At 44.8% G+C, this 22,076-nt stretch overlaps 1 protein-coding gene and 2 long non-coding RNA genes across 4 annotated transcripts in view; 2 read left to right on the top strand and 1 right to left on the bottom strand.

The window, feature by feature from the left end:
• Hopx (HOP homeobox) overlaps positions 1-14,175 on the bottom strand; it is a 28,732-nt gene extending 14,557 nt beyond the window's left edge. Inside the window, exon 1 of one of the 2 annotated variants that reach the window (XM_070012937.1) lies at positions 14,086-14,175. The gene's annotated coding sequence lies outside the window, so the exon portion shown is untranslated. Of the gene's footprint in view, positions 1-13,454; positions 13,667-14,085 lie in introns of those variants that run through there. The other variant, XM_070012935.1, reaches the window with a different exon arrangement.
• LOC138820936 (uncharacterized) overlaps positions 13,630-22,076 on the top strand; it is a 28,502-nt gene continuing 20,055 nt past the window's right edge. Inside the window, exon 1 of the long non-coding RNA XR_011370019.1 lies at positions 13,630-13,805. This is a non-coding gene — a long non-coding RNA (uncharacterized lncRNA). The remainder of the gene's footprint in view (positions 13,806-22,076) is intronic.
• Positions 14,155-20,640, top strand: LOC138820937 (uncharacterized). Its single transcript, XR_011370020.1, has 3 exons — positions 14,155-14,238; positions 14,423-14,563; positions 20,443-20,640. It is a non-coding gene; the product is annotated as an uncharacterized lncRNA (long non-coding RNA).

Genomic DNA, 22,076 nt, shown 5'->3' on the forward strand with positions numbered 1-22,076 from the left:
TTCAATCCTCAGGACCGGCAATAAATAAATTAATAAATAAAAAGAATATTATAAATTATAGATAGAACCCAAGGTTAACCTCTGGAAGGGCACGATTAAAATGTTATTTACTTGTAACTGTGAAAGAAAATAATCCTATTGAAATATCCTAATAAAATTTAGTAAGAAGTCATTTGTTTATGGGAAAGCAAATGCTTAAGGAAAAGCCATTTTAATTAAAACCTGGTTTAGGAGCCAGGTATGGGGGCATACACCTGTAATTCCAATATTTGGGAAGCTGAGGTAGGATGATTATGAGTTGAAGGCCAGTAAGATCCTGCTCACCTCCCTCCCCCAAAGAAATCCCAAGGCAAACAAACAAATCTGGCTTAAGGAAATAAAGTCTCGGTGCATATAGTAAAAGGGCTTTCAGGGAACTGTTTAGGATTTTAAGAACTGTTTAAGGATTTTTACAGCACAACTCAGATGTGTGCCAAGTATCTAGAATAGTCCCTGGAACATTGAAGGTACTAGTAAATATGTTTGGAATACATATTGGTTGAAATTTATCTTCATTCCCAGAGTACGTATGACTTTCCTTCATCTCACTATTGAAGCAGAGCGATTCTCCCTAGGCAGAAAAAGGAGAGGGAAATAGGGGGAGAAGCAAGAATGTGGTCTGAGATGTTATGGTAACATGGAATGAAAAGGAAAAGCCAGAGTTTCTTTGCATTTCCCCCTTCTCTTCACCCTTCTATCCAAGGCTCCTGAAAGAAGGGAATGGGAGAGATGCTGTGTGACACATCTTGAACAAGCCACCAAGTGGCTCAAGGGACACCAAGTCAGCACAGTGGCTAGCCAGTGCTCCTCACGTCTGGGAAGAGCAACAAAGAAACTCCTGGCTTTTGAGAATGAAATGCACTGGGAATGTCTGCGTGTCTGTGATGCATGGGATGTGTTTGAAATCCCCATTGATGAGAGAAAATATTAAATTGGGTGAATAGAAGAGCACCAGGCAGGGAGTTAGAACTGCATTTTCATTTCCTCTCCTCCATGTAGTCCTCCATGACTGTGTCATTTAAATGGTTGTGTCATTTAACTTATTTGAAACTGAGTTCTCTTCTCAGGAAGAAGTGGCTATCAACTTCCTTCCTGCCTATTTACCCCAGTTGTGTGAGGTGGTGGCATTCACGAAACCACTTAGAAAAGCATGAAAAAAAACCCTACTGGTACCCAGTGTCACCTTCCTCCTCTCTCTCCCTCCTTCTCTCCTCCCTCCCCTCGCTCATTGGCTCTCTCACTCTCTTTCTAGTGCTGGTACTGTGGCTTGAACAGAGGGCCTGGGTACTACTCTTTAGCTTTTGTGCTCAAGGCTAGCACTACCATCTGAGCCACAACTCCACTTCTGGCTATTTGGTGGTTAATTGAAGATAAGAGTCATGTGCTTTCCTGCCCCAGCTGACATTGAACCACAATCCTTAGATCTCAGCCTACTGAGTAGCTAGGATTACAGGTGTGAACCACCAGCACCTGCCCAGCATTATTTCTTAATCCAGAATAGGATAGGTGCTATGTCAGGTGACCCTGAGATAAATCCTTTTCTAAAATGATGCTCGCAGAGGCTTGGGTTTTAGATGATCTCCCTCTTCCTCTTCTTGATGTCATCAATCCAAGAAAGGGGAGGACAGAGGCCTATCTGAGCTCTGTCCTTTCTCTGCTGACTCCTTTGTACTCAAGGAAAAACTAAGGAGCCAGTGCTCTTTAGTATTCAGCCTGGTATTCAGTAAGGGTAATCGTGGAGAGTATACTTAAGAGTAAAATGCACGCTCTTAACCGGTTCACCATTAAGCGAGTAACCCTGTAAATCGGTAAAGTTCCTCCAGAAAGTGAGTACCTGTCAGTACCCTCCTGTTGACCTTACTTGTTTCTGCTGCTGTTGGGGTTAGCAAGGCAGGGCCGTTAAGCTCTGGAAGGCTAGAAAAACATATACTTAACTGCAGTCATGAGGAGGTGGGTTTCCATTCTTACGAAAGCCTAACGTTGCATCTCTGTGGTTGAAGTAAGAGGATATAGCCGAGCTTCAGATTTCCTGACCTTTCAGTTTTACTGCAGTTTGGAAGTGTAGGGCAGCAATTTGTCTAGTAGGATAAACAATGCTTAGGCCTGTTGTGAGATTGTTAGTATGGTCGTGCACATGCGTAGTAAGTGTGAATGTCTATGATAGCTCATAATTAGATCCAATGATCAAATACAAAATTGAGGATCCAAAACAGTGTCCCAGATTTCAATAGGGCCCAGATACATGCTCAGGGTTTGCAAACTGGTTAAATAGGAGTAAGATTGATAAATTGCATGCTCAGATCTCATCTTTGAATATGTCTGATGACCTAACATATTAAGAAATTAGAAAATAGGGAATAATCTCAGTATTTCCTAAAGAAAATGACGAAAGCTAGAGAGATGTTCACATCACTAAGCTTGAAAGCAAATACGAAAAAGATAAATTTTCCTAGGGTAAAGTGTAGTTATGAAATTCCTGTAACCCCAGCTATACAGGAGGTAGAGGAACAAGGATCACAGTCTGACACTGGCTGGGAAAAACAGGAGACACTAACCAAGAAACAGACTAGAGCAAAAAGTACCAGGGGTGTGGCTCAAGTGGTAGCACACTTTTTGTTGTTGTTGTTGTTGGTTGTGGGCTTGAACTCTGGGCCTGGAAGCTGTCCCTCAGCTCTTCAGCTTAAGGCTAGCACTCTACCACTTGAGCCACAGCACCATTTCGGGTTTTCTGGTGGTTAATTGGAAATAGTCTCATGGACTTTCCTGCCCGGGCTGGCTTTGAGCCAGCCTAAGTAGCTAAGATTACAGGTGTGAGCCACCAGCACCTAGCTGGTAGCACATTTCTAGCATACACATATGCACACATATACACTCCTCTATCTTTCTCCTCTTCCTTCCTTTCTTCCTTTCCCCCATCTCCCTCTCTGTCTGTCTCTCTCTATGTCAGTACTGAGTCTAGAACTCAGGGCCTCAAACTCTCCAGAGGCATTTTTGCTCACAGCTGGCATTTTACCACTATTTATAGGAATTAGGGTGGTTTTCTTTGTTGTTGTTTGTGTTTTTGATGATACTGAGGTTTGAACTTAGGGCCTAATACTTGCTAGATATGCATTCTTCTGGGGTTATTATTTTTTTTAAGAAATAAGACCTTATACTTTTTGCTTGGGTCTGGTTTTGGACTGGGATCATGCTTTCTGCCTAGCTGTGATGACAGGTGCATACCACCAAAGCCTATATTCTTTGTTGAGATGAATCTCACTACCTTCCCCTCCCACCCTACCCCCCCAGGTTGGCCTCAAACTATGATCCTCTAAATATCTGCCTCTGGAATAGATGGAATGACAGAGATGAGCCACCATGTGCTGCTACCTAGTCACTTGAAGCTGTTAAAGCATTGGAGCTTCTGGAGCTGGTGTCACCAGTGCCCAGTTCTACAATATTTTTGTCTAAGCTCAAATTGCATGGTAAGAAACAGTGGTTTGGGACCTGTGTGTCACTGATCCGGCTTCATTAGTAGGTAAGGCTGCCTGTCAACTCAAGCAGACAGAGTTTCCTTGGGTGGTTTATACATTTCAGAAAGTCAAGCAAATAGGCTCTTGGAGAGAGAATGACACTACCACTTTGCACACACATAGTTAACTCAGTATACTCAATCATTACGTTTTATGACCCAACTACCATTCTTCTTTTTCAAGTAATATTTGTACTCATTATTATTTTCTTTTTTTCCTGATTGTTATTATTAAGGAGTTGTACAGAGAGTTTCCAATTCCATAAGTCAGTTAATGAGTATAGTTCTTCTTGGACAATGTCATTCCTTCCTTTGCTTTTCCCCATTTCCCTCCTCCTGTCCCTGCCCCTATTCATTTTTATTGAGACAGGCCCTTGCAATATGTCATAGTCCACGCTGGCCTCAAACTCAGACAATCCTCCTGCCTCAGCTTCTTTTTTTTTTTTTTTTTTTTTTTTTTTTGTCGGTCGTGGGGCTTGAACTCTGGGCCTGAGCGCTGTCCCTCAGCTCTTCAGCTCAAGGCGAGCGCTCTACCACTTGAGCTACAGCGCCACTTCCGGTTTTCTGGTGGTTTTTTGGAGATAGGAGTCTCACGGTCTCTCCTGCCCGGGCTGGCTTTGAACCGCGATCCTCAGATCTCAGCCTCCTGAGTAGCTAGGATTACAGGCGTGAGCCACCAGCACCCGGCTTCTGCCTCAGCTTCTTGAGTGCTGGGACTGTAGGTATGAGCTACGGTGTCCAGTTACTGTGTCTAACTACCATTCTTATTTTATGAATATACATTAGAACTCCAAATTATGTCATAGTCCAACCTCCTAAGCTTCTATGATACTCATGGGCTTATGTTTTATCCACCTGAGCTGCTTTTATGAACAGTTATTCAGGCCACATAAACAAAAGACAGATGGGAAGCTTTACTGTCCTCATGAACATCACAGGACATTAACAGCACAAAAACGTGAGGGGACAAATGACCTTGAATTCTGGCTCAGATACAACTTAACACCTACACTACATCACACAGAAATTCTGACCCCTCCTTCCAGATCTGTGCTTTCCTCTCCTCATGACTTTGAATAATGCTTGGCTGCTTTAAGCTTCATCTTCATTCAGCCGTCTTCCTTCATGGCTACATTCCTGTCCCTCCTAGATCACAGCATCAATGTTGGATTCAATGAGGCGGAGTATGTTAACAAACAGTGCTACGAACTACTGTATGAATACTGTGTGAACACTGTATAAATATGAGGTTCTGATTCAACTTTCCCAATGACTCAAGATATAATGCTGGGCAAATGAGAGGCACCCATGTTGTAATCAATCACTAAGAGGTAAAATATTGTAGAAACTTTACTCAACTCTAACAGTATATGATTTCTTAGAACTGTTCATTGTTTTTCTTCCCCAGATAATTGGAAACATGAGATGCTTCTAGACTTGGCTAGCTCAAGTTTAAGAAAATGACTTTGAAAAGGGAGCATCATCGAAGAGCTTATTCTTTAAGTTCCAGAAGACTCAGTCACTCAGTTTCTTATTTATGTATTTGTTAAAATACTTTGGAAGACAGAGAAACTTCCAACGTTTTTGTACCAGTCCTGGGGTTTGAATGTAGGACCTGGGCACTGTCCCTGGGTTTTATTGCTCAAAACTAGCACTCTGTGACTTGAGCCACAGCACCACTCCTAGCTTTTTGGTGGTTAATTGGAGATAAGAGTCTCATGGACTTTCCTTCCCAGGCTAGCTTTGAACCATGATTCTCAGATCTCAGCCTCCCGAGTAGCTAGGATTATAAGCATGACCTACCAATGCCTGGCCCAAACGTTTGAAATGCTAGAGCAGGATTGTGATGATAATAAGTTCCAGATTCCACACAGATGAAGGCAGTGTCCCAACAATGAGAGTAAATGTGATGCTGCATATGGTAGGACTTCTGTGTTTGTTTGATTCTGTCTGATGTAGTTCCTATATCCATGTTTGCAGCTCCTACCCATCCCTGGGCTCAGTTCATTTCTTAAAGGAGAAGGTGAGCAACTGGCCACTGACCTGCATGCTTACCAGCAGCATCATTAAATGACTTTTTAGTCTTGTCTTGTCCACGGTCAATAGCAGTAGGTCCTCTGGCTGCTCCTCATGTGTGCTGCTTTCTCTGACTATATTGTTGAGTCATATATAAACTCTTCTGAGCCAGTTTTAAGGACTCTCCTCCCTTTGTAATTGTGGACCCTGAGCCAGGTCTAGATAACTAATGAAAGTGGAGAATGGCCTCCTGCCATCTTCATTCTGTCCCATGAATCCCTGTTGTAGCCACCTCTACGGGATAACCGGTGAAGAATACTTAACCAAGTGGTAGATAGCCCAACATCAAAGATTAAAAAAAATAAACTGGGTGCTATGGCTCATGCCTGTAATCCTAGCAACTCAGGAGGCTGAGATCTGAGGATCATGATTTGAGGCCAGGCTAGACAGAAAAGTCCATGAGACTCTTATCTCCAATAGACTACTCAGAAAAAGCTGGAAGTGGCACTATAGCTCAAGTGGCAGAGCACTAGCCTTGAGTAAAAAGAAGCTCAGATTTTTCTTTTTTATATATATAAAACAGATTTCACTCTTGGGCACCAGCTGACTGGAAATTTGGGCAGGTCTGAGGAAGGTTGTTTAAATTTCCCTAGGGAGAAACCACACAGGAAGGAACTGGAATCATATCAACAATGACTGCATATGTAAGCAGATCTGCCCTGACTTACAGAAATCCAGGCAATTTCCAGCTTAATGGTCTAGACCCACTGGCTAGAACACTGTCATGAGCTTCCTGGTCTATGTACACACAAGATTAGGACATTTGACCAGTGTGTCTGCTTTGGGCCTTTTGGGTTTCTTTTTGTTGTTCTTGTTGTTAACATAGAAAGGCAGAGAAGCTGATTTGTGGTTTTTGTTTTTTGTGTTTCTTTTTGTCGATCGTGGTTCTTGAACGCTGGGCTTGGGCACTGTCCCCAAGCTCTTCAGCTCAAGGCTAGCGCTCTACCACTTGAGCCACAGCGCCACTTCCAGTTTTCTGGTGGTTAATTGGATAAGAGTCTTCTAGACTTTCCTGCCTGGCCTGCCTTTGAACTGCGATCCTCAGATCTCAGCCTCCTGAGCAGCTAGGATTGCAAGCATAAGCCACTGGTGCCCAACAGGATGTTGATTTGTAAGGCATCTGGCAGGGGTTCTATGATTGGTCATATTTGTATGAAAGTCTCCAGGAGCAAATGATAAGAAGCTACAAGGGGATGGATAAAAATCAGTTCCCTATTTTGGATAAGAGCTTTAATTCTACCCAAACACATCCATGAGCCAGGAAAGCCTGAAGCAAATATCAGAGTAACTCACACTTGGGAAGGGATTCCTCGAATCCCCTCTGAACTTCTTTATAGTGGGTCCACAGAATCAACCAGCCTCCACTCTAGTCAGCGTGGGTACAAGGCTTCTCCCAGGAAACGTAGGCAGAGGAGGAGCAAATGACTTGGACAGAAGCCAGAGTGAGGGGTGGGGAGGAAGGGTCCTGCAGCTTGCGCAACTGAATCCTGTACTTTCAGGGGCTGTATTCATACATGACAAGATAGCTTATTCCTCAGGCGAGGTACCTTGTGGAGTAAACAGGAACTACTAATAATCCCACTGGAGCCAGGTATGGTGAGTGATACAGGTCTGCCCTGGAGAGGGGCTGAGGTGGAGGATCAAGAGAATCAGGTCAGCCTGTGCAGACTGAGGTCAAGTCAAGTGTCAGGGATTTTGTTTGCTTGTTTGTTTTGTCTTGGGTTGGACTGAGATTTGGGTAGAGTGCTTGTTAGGCAAGCACTTTTGCATTTGAGCCACACTTGGAGCTCCTGTTTTCTTTCTTTCTTTCTTTCTTTCTTTCTTTCTTTCTTTCTTTCTTTCTTTCTTTCTTTCTTTCTTTCTTTCTTTCTCTTTCTCTTTCTTTCTTTCTTTCCTTCCTTCCTTCCTTCCTCCTTCCCTTCCTCCCTCCCTTCCTCTCTCCTTCCTTCTTTCCTTCTTTCTTTCATCTTTCTTTCTTTTTTTTTTTTTTGCCAGTCCTAGGCCTTGAACTCAGGGCCTGGGCACTGTCCCTAAGCTCCTTTTGCTCAAGGCTAACACTTGACCACTGGAGCTATAGCACCACTTCTGCCTTTTTCTGTGATTAATTGGAGATAAGAGTCTCACAGACTTTTCTGCTTGGGCTGGCTTTGAAGTGCAATCCTCATATCTCAGACTCCTGAGTAGCTAGGAAGCATAAGCCACCAGGGCATGTAAAGGATTTCCTTGTGACATTTCCAAGTGTGAATATAATGTACTTTGACCAGATTCACCCTGGTTTTAACTGTAGAGGGTGCTCTGTACATCTTTCCAGGCCACAGGCCACCTTTCCTGAGTTCCCATTGGTATGGCATTTTTGGAAGCCCCAGGAAGCTGTCCACAACCTTCAGAAATTAATCCAGGTTAAACAAGCACAGCTTTAAACAAATCAAATGGCTGTTTGCATTATACCATTCCACATGGAGAGAATTCAGATAGGCATGGTGGTACCTGCCTGTAATCCTCACACCTCAGAAGCTAAAAAAGGGAGATTGTAAGATCAAGAGCATCCTGGAGTACATAGTGAAACCCTAACTAGGAGAGAGAGGTGGGGAGGGGAGAATGAAGAGGAGGAGGAAGGAAGAAGAGGAGGAAAAGGAAAGGAGGAAAGAAGGGAGGAAAGGAGAAGGGAGGAAAGGAGAGGGTAAGGTTCAGGAGGAAAGCAGAAGAGAGGAGGAAGGAAAGGGAAAGGGAAATATTGAAGTAAAAGAAAGACATTTTGTCTGTCACTTTTTGTTTTCTTCCTTCCTTCCTTCCTTCCTTAATTCCTTCCTTTCTCTTCCCTTCCTTTCTTTCTATTTTATTGGTCATGTAAACCTACCACTTTGATTAAACAGTATTACTATAGGGCTGGAGAAATGGCTCAAGTGGTACTTAGCACACACAGACCCTGAGCTCAAATCCAGTATCTCCCCCAAAATGGTGTTGCTGGAACTGCGTGGCAGAAAACAGCACACAGAGCACACAGAGCAGCACACACAAGTGTTGGCTGCTACCTAATGCTCACAGCTCAGTCCTGTCCTGGGGCTAGATAACATGCAGCCACCACACACACACCCCTTCCTGGACAGAATGAACCAAAATATTAAGAGCTGAGACCATCTGGCTTTGGGAGGAATGTGGAATATAGTGAAAGTAGGGTACTGGGGTCACAGGACTAAGTCCTCAAGGAAGGACTTGTCACTGAGATCAGGCAAGGGGCTCTGCTGGGCTTGCCTTCTGCCATAGCTCCAATTCCAGCTTGTGTTTTTGGTGGCTAACTGGACATAAGAGTCTTACAGACTTCCCTGCCCAGATTGGCTTTGAATCACCATCCTCAGATCTTAGTCTCCTGAATAGCTAGGATTACTGGCATGAGCCATCAATGCCTGGCTTTTTTGTTGTTGTTGTTGTTGTTAGTCCTGGGGCTTGAACTCAGGGTCTGGACACTGTCCCTGAACTTCTTTTGCTCAAGGCTAGCACTCTACCACTTAAGCCACGGCGCCCCTTCCAGCTTTTTCTGTGTATGTGGTACTAAGGAATCAAACCTAGGGCTTCATGCATTCTAGGCAACCACTCTACCACTAAGCCACATTCCCACCTCATCTTGACCTTTGGTCACCCAAAGGTGGCTCTGTTTTTCAGAATGATAAATGGAAGGCACCTTCCTCCACTGATTCTTTACTGATTGCCCTGTTTATAAATTCAGATGGCACCTTACTGATGTAACTGTAACCTCTCTGTACAGCATCTTTACAAGAAAATGAAATTTTTAAAGATTCAGGCAGTAATTATATTTATATAACATTTCAAAGAACTTACAGATATGTTACCTTGCTGGAACCCATTTAATATCCCAGGAAGGAACATTTATTATATACTAACACCGTAACTTAATTAGCTTTCCTAAGATGGGTAAATAAAACCAGAGGGAATGAACCTGCCAATGGCATGTGTGGATGGCCTTGGGGACATTTAAACCAGAGCCAGGCCAGGCCTGACTCAACAGGGGAGGTACCATTGTCCACCCCCACTGCCACACCCGCACAGGTGCTGAGGAGGGGTGAGGGACAGGTGGGAAGGACAAACATCAGCCACTCATGCTTTTGCATGGGGCTGTCCTGGAAACGGGAATGAAATGCCCTGGTTGGTAGTGCCACATCGACTCATCCCAAGCCAAGAACTCGTGTCATTTCCTGAAGAGACAACTTGGATGTGCCCCAAAGCGCCAACAAGCTTTTCAACCACCAGAATCCCATTTACACCACACATTACGTAGGCAACACAAGGAACGTTTATTTTTTGAACATCCATCACGGCCTCCCTTTTCATGCATTAGCACAGCCCTTCAGTAAGGCAGCTAGGACAGAGATGCTGAGGAATTCACCCCTGGAGCCCCGTTGGCTTTCCTCTCTAAGACTGAGATGGAATGCGTTTTTGAGGACCCAGAGCAACCTCTTTCTCTGCTTCTGAGCCAGGCTGCTGTGCTCTGCCTCCCAGGCCCACCCTGCCCTGGATTGGTGGCTGGACAGGCGCTATCCCCTCCCTCTGGGCGGGACATGAGTGAGTTTGGATTGTGATGGTTCTTGTCAATCCAAGCATTTTTAGAGTTGCCTAGAGAGCTTAAAAAAACCAAGGCTTGTCCTCCCAACCCCTTCCCCTCATCCAGGGATTCTGATTGGATCTGTGGGGTAGAGCCAGCATGGATGTTTTAAAAAACTGTTCTCCAATCCAACCACCCTTGGGGTAGAGATTTCCCTGAAGACTAGATAGGATTCCCTGTCATGTCCTTGCATTTTTTTTTCTTTTTCTTTTCTTTTTTTTTTGCGGGGGGGGGGGTGTCGGCAATGGGGCTTGAACTCTGGGCCTGGGTGCTGTCCCTGAGCTCTTCAGCTCAAGGTGAGCATTCTACCACTTCATCCACAGTGCCACTTCCAATTTTCTGGTGGTTAATTGGAGACAAGAGTTTTCACAGACTTTCCTGCCGGGGCTGGCTTTGAACTGCAATCTTCAGCTCTCAGCCTCCTGAGTAGCTAGGATTATAGGCATGAGCCACTGGCACCCGGCTGTGCACTTCATTTCTTAAACTGATTTTTTCCCCCCAAATCACTCCTTTTGTTGTCATGCTGCATAGGCTGACTTAATTATAAAAAGGACTATATTAGCTAGGTGCTAACTAATCCTAGTTACTCAGGAAGCTGAGATCTGAGGATCATGGTTCAAAGCCAGCCCAGGCAGGAAAATTTATAAGACTTTGATCTCTAATTAATCACACACACACACACACACACACACACACACACACACACACACACACACACACACACATACCAAATCTGGGGACAGTGCAAAGACCTTGAGTTTGAGCTTAGGATTTAACAAAAAAGACTATATTATTAAAGTATTGTTTCTTGAAGTAAATTGATATTATAGCACATGTACTAAGTGTGCAATTTGCTACATTTTCACATATGATTACCAGAGTCACAAGAATGAATATATTATGTCTATCACTCCCAAAAATTTTCTTCTGCCCCCAGAAACCTCCTCAAGTCTCAACTTGCTTTTTTCCCATGCCCTTCTCCAGGTAAAACTGATCTACCTTTTTCTTCTTTTTATTTTTTTATTTTACTTATTTATTTTTTTGAGTCCGGTCATGGGGCCTGAACTCTGGGCCTGGGCACTGTCCCTCAGCTCTTTAGCTCAAGGCTAGCACTCTACCACTTGAGCCACAGCGCCACTTCTGGCTTTTTTCTTTTTGCTTATGTGGTGCTGAGGAATCGAACCCAGGGCCTCAGACATGCAAGGCAAGCACTCTACCACTGAGCCACCTTCCCAGCCCCTTTTTCTTCTTTTTAAATGTGTGTGTGTGTGTGTGTGTGTGTGTGTGTGTGTGTGTGTGTGTGTGTGTGTGTGTGTATGTGTGTGTGTGCGCGCGCCCATGGGGTAACAGGGCTTGAACTGTTCCTGAGCTTTTTTGCTCAAGGCAGGTCTCTACCACTGGAACCACAGTTCCACTTCTGGCTTTTTTTAGTTGTTAATTGGAGATAAGAGTTTCATTTTTCTGCTCAGGCTATCTTTGAACTACCATCCCCAGATCTCAGCCTACTGAGTAGATAAGATTGCAGGCATGAGCACCAGTGCCCATCCTTCCTTTCACTATGCATGCTTTGCCACTTCTTCTATAGGTGCAATTATGCAATACACCACTATTTCTTGCCTGGCTTCTCATCAATCCTTAGACTTTAGAATTCAGTCTCTTGGAGACCCACTGTCTGAGGGTCACTATTTACTTTTACACGACCTCCAGCCCTTTCTTTTCATATTGTTTTGGAGAGATGGTCTTGCTACTTTTGCTGGGACTGGCCTTGAACTTAGGGATCCCCTCATCTTTGCTTCTCGATTAGCTGAGATCACAGGCATTCAACACCATGCTCTGCTCATGTTAATGGTTTTAATTTTCCACTATTTCCCATAACTTTCTCAGAGGCTTTAGGCTAGTTAAAAAAACATTAGACATAATCTTAAAAACAGGAGTGTTAAACTTAGCATCTGAGGACTTCCCAAGGACTTGCAGAAAATGAGCCTCGGGCAGTGTTCAGGAAGAAAGGCTGAGGCAAATACTAGGAAAGGTCATGGGTTTCCATCAGATTCTTTTTTTTTTTTTGGGGGGGTCCGGTTGTGGGGCCTGAACTCTGGGCCTGGGCACTGTCCCTCAGCTCTTCAGCTCAAGGCTAGTGCTCTACCACTTGAGCCACAGTACCACTTCCGGCTTTTTTCTTTTGCTTATGTGGTGCTGAGGAATTGAACCCAGGGCCTCAGGCATGCAAGGCAAGCACTCTACCACTGAGCCACCTTCCCAGCCCTCCATCAGATTCTTAATCACTAGATTCTTGACCCAAACATATAGATTAATGTTGTGTTCTCTTCTTTTAATGACCTCTGCATTTTATGAATGTGAAGTCTAGTTACAAATCTTTGCTTCCATTCACCTTTTCTTCTCTCCCCATCTGCCCAGGACCCTGTTTTATTCTCTGCTTGCCCTGGTTTTACTTAAATCTATGAACCTGCATACACTGCAGGGCACTGTCCACTTCATCTGAACGCTTGGCATTCCTTTTCAAGACTCTGTCCTCTGAGCAACATGATGGCATGTTGTTCCTTTTTATTCAACACCTTCTCTTCCACTTGCCAGTTTACCCTGTGGTTCCCGCAAAGCTCAAAAGTTACAAACCTCACCATCTTCAAAACCCCAGAGCAAAGGATTTCCTTTTATCTCAAACCCCATCAATGTTTTTGTTGTTATAAACACAAGAGAACAAGTAGCAACCAGAAATAACTGTGCAAATTCAGAATCCAGCCACCGTTGTTCAATCCAAGTAAATTCTTATCCCTCCATCAAAATACAACAAATACAATATTTTAAACTATTCTGTCTAATTTGAGTTTCAAAAGCTGAGCTGCAGAGTGGGGCTTTGAAATGATCCATGATAAGTTACCCAAGGTTACAAACCACCTTTCAAGAGAAAAAAAAAGATAAACAACACAAGGCCAAAAGTCCAACATGGACTCAGCCTGAGCCCCAAGTTTATCTGAACCCCATGCAGGCTTTTTTTTTTTGCAGAGGGTCAGGTACCTTATACCCAGCAGCATTCTGTGGCTCCTTGCTTGGGAGGGGGGGGTCAGCTTTGCATTTTTATCTTCCCCCTTTTCCCTGCCCTGTCTTCCACCAGAATTCAAATACAGTAACTATTCTAGCAGTTGGGACAAGTTTGCTCTGTGCATTCAAGGCAAACCTGCCAGAGGTACTTACGTGGAAGCAGCAGAGGTGAGCCCTGGGTTTGGGAATCTGCAAATGCTGATGCCAGTTTAAATAGCTGGGCCAGGCTGACGCTGCTGATAGCAAGTCTGTTTACGCCTGGGAGTACAGCTCAAGCAAGGACCTGAAAAACCTGCAGCGTGGGCAGGACGCGCAGGAACGACTGAAAGTCTACAGCGGCTCCCTCCCTCCCTCCACCCTCCTGGTTACACAGGTTTGATATTCAGGCGGTGACTTCTGAGTCTCATGGAACTTTCTCATCACCTTCCCAGCCCTATCTTCCCTACAGAGCCAAGCCCGACTTTTCAGTCAGACTGGAAAGAAGATGCAATTGAGAAAAGAAGGGTAAGGGCGGTCATCCCTGGTCCCTCTCCTGGGCCTCCTTCCCTGGGAGCAGGCTTCTGTCAGATGCTGCTGTATTTTCAAAACTAGGTTTCCATGAGGTTGATTTTGGTTGATTTCCCAGTTCTGCAAGGCGCTATGCCAAGTGAAGTGCCTTGACCACTTCCTGATTCATGAAAAGCTCTTTGCTTTCAGACACAGGATGTACAAATAAGGAAGAATTGAAGCAGAAAAAGGCCAGACCAATTTTAGGTCCCTTTGCAAACAATATTTTCATTCCCACCTTCTCATCTGTACTTTCTCCTCCTCTTCCTTTTGCTAATGAAATTCTTCTGTCAGAGTCGAAAGATTCCCCACATAGGAACGCCAATAAAAAGACAGTGTGTGAGCAGCGTTCAGGAGCGTGTGTGAACACCGATGGAGGTGTTTCTAAAAGGTGAGAGTGTGGGTGTGAGGACCAGAGGGTGGATGTTTATCTTGATTTTATTAGCTAGATAGGGCAGTTTCCTAGTCCTCTGGTCATAGTGAGTATGATCTGGGAGGGGGGTCGGGAATGAAAGGGAGGCAGGGTTTGGTGAGATCATTTATGGCAGGATCTGTGTACATTTGTCCCTATGTAGCACCAACTGGTAAGGACCACTCCAACATCATCCACACCTTACAGTGTTTGCTTCACGGGAGAAAGGCAGAAGCCTAATCTCTTGGGAACAAGAGTGGTAAGGGACAGAAGAGTCATAACCACTCAGAGGATATTTTTGAAGGTAGGCGTGGTGAGCAATAAAACATACATAAGCTATTGCACCTGGTGACAGGGATTCCTTTGGTGTCCACCTAGTCATGGTCTCACTTCCAGCTGTCCCATTGCCACATCTGGATTCACTGACATTAGGGTCTATGTCATAGTCTCCCCGCCCCCCCCCCCACGTTGGTACCAGTATACAGATTTGAACTCAGGGCCTTGTGCTATTGCTCTGCTTTTTCCCTCCAGGTTGAGCCTTGCCTCCAGTTCTCACCTTTTGCTGATTAATTAGAAATAAGAGTCTCTCAGATTTATTTACCTGAACTGGCTTTGAATTATGATTCTCAGCTCTCAGCCACCTGAGTGGCTAGGGTTACTGGCATGAGCCACCAGCACCCAGGTCATATTCATCTTTTTTGTTGTTGTTGTCCCGGTTGTGGGGACTGGACTCTGGGCCTGGGCACTGTCCCTCAGCTCTTCTGCTCAAGGCTAGCGCTCTACCACTTGAGCCAGAGCACCACTTCCGGCTTTTTTCTTTTTGCTTATGTGGTGCTGAGGAATCGAACCCAGAGCCTCATGCATGCAAGGCAAGCGCTCTACCACTGAGCCACCTTCCCAGCCCCCATATTCATCTTTTGATACATGCCTGGGGAGAGTTGTGATGATGATGATGAAGATGATACTCGAGTTTGTAGGGAGACTTTGTGGCAAGCTTTGTGTGGAGCACTTCACTTGCTTGTTAAGTGTTAAGACTTCATAGCAACACCATAAATTAAATTCCTTTAAAACCGTTTAAAGAGAGACCCAGAGGAAGTAGAGATCGAGTGGTAGAAGGCCACCCTTAAGCAAAAGAGCCAAACAAGAGTGTGAGATCATGAGTTCAACACCCAGTGCCAACACACACACCACACACACACACACACACACACACACACACACACACACACACACACACACACACGAGATAATCAGAAAGATGAATAACTGTCTGAAGGCCACTGTGAGTAATGAAGGCAGAATTTGAATCCAGAGCTGTTTGATTTCAGAGTCTTGATTTACCCTTAGGACTAACAAATGACTACTTTAGAAAGTTGCCTTAAGATGATCTCTTTATCCTTGTTTGCCATTTGCCTTCCAGAATGTGATTTCCTTATCACAGTGACTATATCTCTTTCATCCGCTTTTTGTGACCGCAGTATAGTAGGTGCTCAATAAGAAAAAAAAAAAAAAGTGTTATTTGTTTAGTTCCTAAATTCCTCTGGAGACTATGCAGTCCAGAGAATTTGACAACAATGGAGTCTCCTCATGGTTCAGGCACATTTGTTTTTGCCCTGGTATAATGTATCGGCTTCAAACGAAAAGTGGATGGAACAAGAGGATGCATCACTTAAGAACTCTGCAGTAGGGGTTCTGGTCCTTCAGGGTACAGTGCTGTCACCAAGACCCTGAATGTTTCCCTTTTACTTTGTAGCTTTCACAGGCCGGTGGCCTCTCCCCTCACAGCTCCGTACAGCATGTCCTTAGACAAAAGTAACCAAACACAGGCAAGGAGTGGAATGTGCTTCTGCTTAATGCTCAAGTATCTCTCTTTATGAAAATCTTTCCAGAAGCCACCTGCAGCCTCTCACTTATGTCTCCTCCCTGAGAGCTCAGACAAATAGCCACACGCGGGCTAAATCTGTTACTTGCGAAGAGGACAGGGATCAGCTCCATCACTGCTCACCTCCAGGAAACCAACGGAGGGACTCACATTCCCAGATAAATCAGGGTTTAGTTAACGTGGAAGATGAAGGAAGTACCAAAACAGTTGCTAGTCTAGGAAATTGTTGAAGTGACAGCTTCAATTACTGTAGCACTTGGACACTAGTTCAGGCCATGACTGTCCAGATTTCATTTCACCAGTTTCTCCCTCCTTCTCTCCTTCCCTCCTTCCCCTCCCCTTCCCTTTGTTTCCCCTTCCTTTCTTTATCTTCTCCTTCCTTCCTCCAACTGTCCCTCCCTCCTTCCCTCCGAAATCCTTGCTTTGCCTGTAAGCAAAATTAAAACACTGTCCCCACTTTCAAACGAGACTCCACTGCAGTGGATTCTTCTCTGTGGTTTAGAGCTAGAACTGCACACCACCCTGGCTTCTGGAAACTAGTCAGTGTGCAAGCCTGGCTTGTGTCTTCTATATCAGATGGACGTGGTCATTCTTTTCTTCCTGGTGTTAAAAAGCTTCCATTGAACACCTGCCAATAGGTCATTAGGGTCCTTCTGTTTGCTCTTATAGACTTCTTTTTTTCTTGCTGTGGATATTGGGAACTCTGTTCTTTATGTTCACAGATTAAGAGAAGTCAGGTGTGGGGTTGTTCATCTGTAATCCCAGTACTTAGGAGGCTGAGTCAGGAGGATCAAGACATTGAGGCTAGCCTAGCCTACATTGTGACACCCTGTCCAAAAAAAAACAAAAAGAAAAAGAAAAAAGCTAAAGCCAACAAAACAAAACTACATCAAGAGAAGTGAGAGTAAGGACAGGATAGACTTCATGTTAGGCTCCATACAAGGGACGGGTGCCTTGGACATGGTAGACTTACTACCTGTTTGCTGTGAAGTGGTAGAAAGGAGGGAATGTGGAACTGGCCTTTTGAATCATGATATGGGTTCAAGTCCCACACTTCTGTTTATCAACAATCTTAAATGTAATATTGGTCTCATAGTTTGTTGTAAGGACTAAAGAGAATATATATGCATTCTACTGATTATTTTTTCTTTTTTCTTCTTTTTCTGAACAAGGTCTTGCTATGTAGCTCAGGCTACCTAAAGATGATCCCCACTCAGCCTCTTGAGTGCTGGGTTTAGAGGTGTGTACCTCCATGCCTAATATTTAAAGCACTTACCAATAAACAGTAGCTATTGCTATTACAACCAAAACCAACCCTAGTCATCTTTTTAACAGCTGAGGCAGAAACCTTTAGGAGCAAACTCCTGCGCAATGCACTTTGAAGATGTCCTTTCCTCGATTTTCAGATAAAATTCCATTGCAGAAGCTGAGACATTCCAGTTCACCATTTTAAACGTCTGAACATGGCCCTGAGCTAACGTAGAAAAGCATCTTTTCTATCAAAGTAGTTTGCTTCCTTTCTGTTAATCTTGAGAGAATTGTTTTTCTGAAGGGTTCCTGCGATGGCCCAGTGGCTTGGCCCTTGTTAATTTTCGTTACATACAGCCATTTTAGTTATATACATCCTTTTCCTGAGCACTTTAATTAAGACATCCTGTTAGAAGCTCCTTGAACTTTAATTACACCCTGTTAATTAAGCCACATCTTTTGCAATTCAGTTAATGTGAGCAGAGGGGCGGGACCTGCTGGCTTAGGGATACAAAAGGGAGCAGCCTGCCTGCTTGTGTGCTTGTGTGCTTGCTTGCCAGATTTGGGGCTGATGGCACACCCTTCTGCAGAAGTAAACTTTGCCTTGCTGAGTTCCTTTTGAGTTGGTGTCTTTATTCCTACACAACACGCCAACATCATAATCTATTTCTAACAGCTAAATATGCCTCAGCACATGTCTGTTGTCTTTCCTCCTCCTTCAGTCATGACTTTAAACTTGAGCATGTACTCCTTCACTGAGCATGCCCAGGAATGTGCCCTCCCCTAAAGCCTTTTCCTAGATGAATATGTATAGGGTCCCTGAGTAAAATCCCAGTGCCGCCTTTATTTGGGAAGGGGATTTGCTTGGTCATAAGTCCTATGCTCCTCTAACCTGCTGCAGATACCAAATCATTCTCTGCTGCCTTATTCCTTGGCCCTGCTTGTCTTGACTTGGTGTTCACCAAGATGTGAAACCATTGTGTTTATGTTCTCTGTGGAGCCCGTGCAACAAAACTCAACTACAAAGCCCTCATTCTGGAGTAGACTGGGCGCTGGGGAAGCCACAGGGAAGGCAGTTATGACTGAGTATGGGAGCAGCTATTCTCCTCCTACCCAAAGCGACAGGTCATTCAAGCTTAGAAAGCTAATCTAGAGTAGGGAATGTGTGGAACAGAACAGTGGGGCAGAGGAAGAGAGAAGACATTCCTGAGGGACATAAAAACAAATCTCCATTGAAGGACACAGCCCTCCCAAGGGTCCCAGTGTGACTGGCATTGAAGCAAACAAGGAAGAGACAGGACAGAAGCATCCTCCCAGTGAGCTTGCCCCCAGGTGAGGAACTTACAGGCAGAGCAGGGGAGCTGTGAGTCGTTGTGGAGACTTTTACTCACAAGGGCCCTTCCTGACCTAGACTGGATGGGATTGGAAAAATCAAGAGAGAAGGAGATGCTGGAGGGAGGATGCCAGCTGGCTGAGGATGAAGATGTAGTCCTTGGTTCCTTCTGGAAGGGAAGTTCTCAGTTCCCTGGTGAGATGGAAGAGGAAGTTCTCACAGAACGGTGCTTTGTGTTCTGGGAGATTGTTGTAGACATAGCACTGACCCCATCAAGCTTTACCCCGGGAGTGGATGCGATCCTATTATTGTCCCCGCTTGTAACTGCTGGTTGTCCTGTAGAGTCCTAAGTCGGTTGAGGGCATGAGTTAAAGAATTCATTGCTTGGGGCTGGGAAGGTGGCTCAGTGGTAAGAGCGCTTGCCTTGCATGCCTGAGGCCCTGGGTTCGATTCCCAGCACCACATAAGCAAAAAGAAAAAAGCCGGAAGTGGCGCTCTGGCTCAAGTGGTAGAGCGCTAGCCTTGAGCTGAAGAGCTGAGGGACAGTGCTCAGGCCCAGAGTTCAGGCCCCACAACCGTAAAAAAAAAAAAAAAAAAAAAAAGAATTCATTGCAGAAGGTGCCTGGGTAAGAGGTGAAGGCTGTTCTACCCGGGCTGGTCCATAGTGAGTTCACTCTTAAAAATAAGGTAATCCATGGCTGGACACTGGTGGCTCACATCTGTAATCCAATCCACGCAGGAGGCTGAGACCTGAGGATCACAGTGAAGGTAGACAAATTAATGAGACATTACAATTAACCAGACGTAGAGGCACGGCTCAAGTGGTAGAGGATCAGCCTTGTGCAAAAAGCTAAGCAAGAGCATGAGGCCCTGAAGTCAAACCCCAATACTGATACACACACACACACACACACACACACACACACACACACACACACACACACACACACACTTGCTTTCCTTGATCATCTCATCCATGTGTTTGACTGGAGGAGGGGAATTCTTGGTAAGACAGCAATCATCCTAGGTAAGCAAGAGAAGAGGGGAGTCCTCTTTCTTTACCAGGAGTGTCTTGCTCCCCTCCTCAGTGCCAAGACCTCTTGGCTGCTGGTAGGAACTGCCTGAGAAGTAGCATGGTGACATTCTCCAGAGAGGTGGGGTTTGTGCCTCATGAGTGATTGTGGAAGGATGCTGCAGGTGGGGACCGCCAAGCTCTACCGCAATCCCCTAACACACCTGCCATTGAAGTTTCTGGGCTGGGTCCTGTGCTGTCAGGAGGAAACAAGTAGGGAGTTGGGGAGAAGGAAAGCAAAACTGTGTGGAGAAACACTTGCTGGGCAGACAACCTGAGCACTCTGCTTCCAATCTGCACCCCTAGTCACTGCTTCACACAGCCTAGCTAGCCATTTCTCACAGTATCTCAGGGAGCCCAGCAGGAGATGTGCCACCTTCCTCACAAGGGGTACCCCAGGCTCGGGGTTCATCTGCTTATGACATTTGATGTAGGCAACTGTAATTTCATTTTACTGGTCAACAGAGAGGAAAAAGAAAGGAGGATCAAGTTAAATAAAATAGGAAGTTGAAAGACCAAAACAAAACAAACAAACAAACAAGACTGTATATGTAATAGAATGGAGAAAAGTAAAGATTAAATTGATTAAATTAAATTAATTAAAAATTATTGGAGCCAAGCCCCAGTGGCTCATGCCTTTAATCCTAGCTACTCAGGAGGATGCAGATCTGAGGATCAAGGATTGAGGTTCAAAGCTACTCTGGCGGCCAGGAAAGTCTGCAAAAAATGTTATCTCCAATCAACCCCTAATAAGCCAGACATGGAATTGTGGCTCAACTCTTGAGCAAAAAGGTAAGTACTGGCAAACAGAGACAGTGAGGAGAGAGAAAAAAATTATTTGAGCTAAAATTGTGAAGCAGCTGAAGGGAAAGGGGAATTCCGATTAGAAGACACACATTGCTTTTTTTTTTCTCCTTCCTTCTCTACACACTAGATAAATGGAGGTGGATGCTCAGTATGTTATGAGAAACTCATATCTGTTCTCTATGTCTCAGCCCGACTCTATATAAGGAGGAAGTCATACTAGATGATCTCTGAGGTCCTTTGTTTTGATTTGCTGTCCTCCATTGGGCAGGTGAATGAGAAGAAGGCCCTAAGCACCATAGTGGAACAACAGCTCCCTCACTCAGAGCAGAGGAAAAGGAGCCTCAATGCACAGGTGCAGCCTCACCACCTACCGACCCTCTTCTTCCAGAGCCCTGGGAAGGAGCCATTCTCCTGCCTTCCAGTGTTCTCCCCGATAGCCTAGCCTTCCCCCTGACTACCCATAGCTACCAGCATCCAGAAACAGAAAGTAACACCCAGCACGGTGTGTGTGCATGTGTGTGTTGGGATAGTCAACACGATTTCTCCAGCTACGTCCTGAAACCTCCTCAACTCTGGATTTGCTCAGTGCCTGGCTTTCTAGGCACTGGAAGATACCCAGGGAGATGCCCTGAAAAAGAAAACCCTGGAGGTGAGCAAGAGGTGAAGGTAAAGAAGGGAGAGAGGGAAGGAGTAAGGGAGGGAGGGAGAAAGGGAAGAAGGAAGGAAGAAAGAAAGGAAGGGAAGGAAGGGAGAGAGTGACAAAGGAAGAAGGAAAGGAAGGGAAGGAAGGAAGGAAGGAAGGAAGATAGGAAGGAAGGAAGGAAGGAAGGAAGAAAAGAAAGGATTATTCTTGGAAAGTTTCTAAATGTTATGAGACGTGCTATGGTTAACTATTTCGGGGCAGTTCTGTGTGCATTTAGGTAAAAACCTGCTCCCAATGTCATCTCTGAAGTTTCTGCAACCAAGTCCTGGCAGTGCTGTTGGTAAAGATTTCTGGTTTCTTCTAGAATGCGCATGCTTGTGCATTAAGTGTTCATATCTTTGGAGAGTCAGCTCCCGGACTTGTCTTTCCAGTGGGTTCTGCAAGAAGGCCTGGTATCCTGGGTTGATTTTGCAAAGCTGACACACCTGGTCCTGTCCTCTCACTCAAGGGTGGACAGTGCATCCTTTGTGGTTCTGCCAGGAGATGGCCCATCTGTCCCCAAGCTAAATCTTAGGAACAATTTAGGGTGGTATCAGGTACTAAAAAGCTTAAGGGTCCATGAAAATGTGGTTCAATTCTAGGGTGACCCACCTTCCCCATTTTCCCTAGCATACAAATCCTACATCGCAGAAAGCTCCTTACCCTGGTAAAACTGGGGTGATTGGTCATTGTCTTTTAGCTCTGTCCTTCTTGGTGAATAATGTGGTCACTTAGTCAAACTATTTAAGAAATGAGGGCAAGCATGACAACCTTAGTGTTTGAGGAAGAAGGA

This window comes from Dipodomys merriami, unplaced genomic scaffold, assembly GCF_024711535.1.
Source record: "Dipodomys merriami isolate MVZ:Mamm:240054 unplaced genomic scaffold, mDipMer1.0.p SCAF_9, whole genome shotgun sequence".
Taxonomy (NCBI): domain Eukaryota; kingdom Metazoa; phylum Chordata; class Mammalia; order Rodentia; family Heteromyidae; genus Dipodomys; species Dipodomys merriami.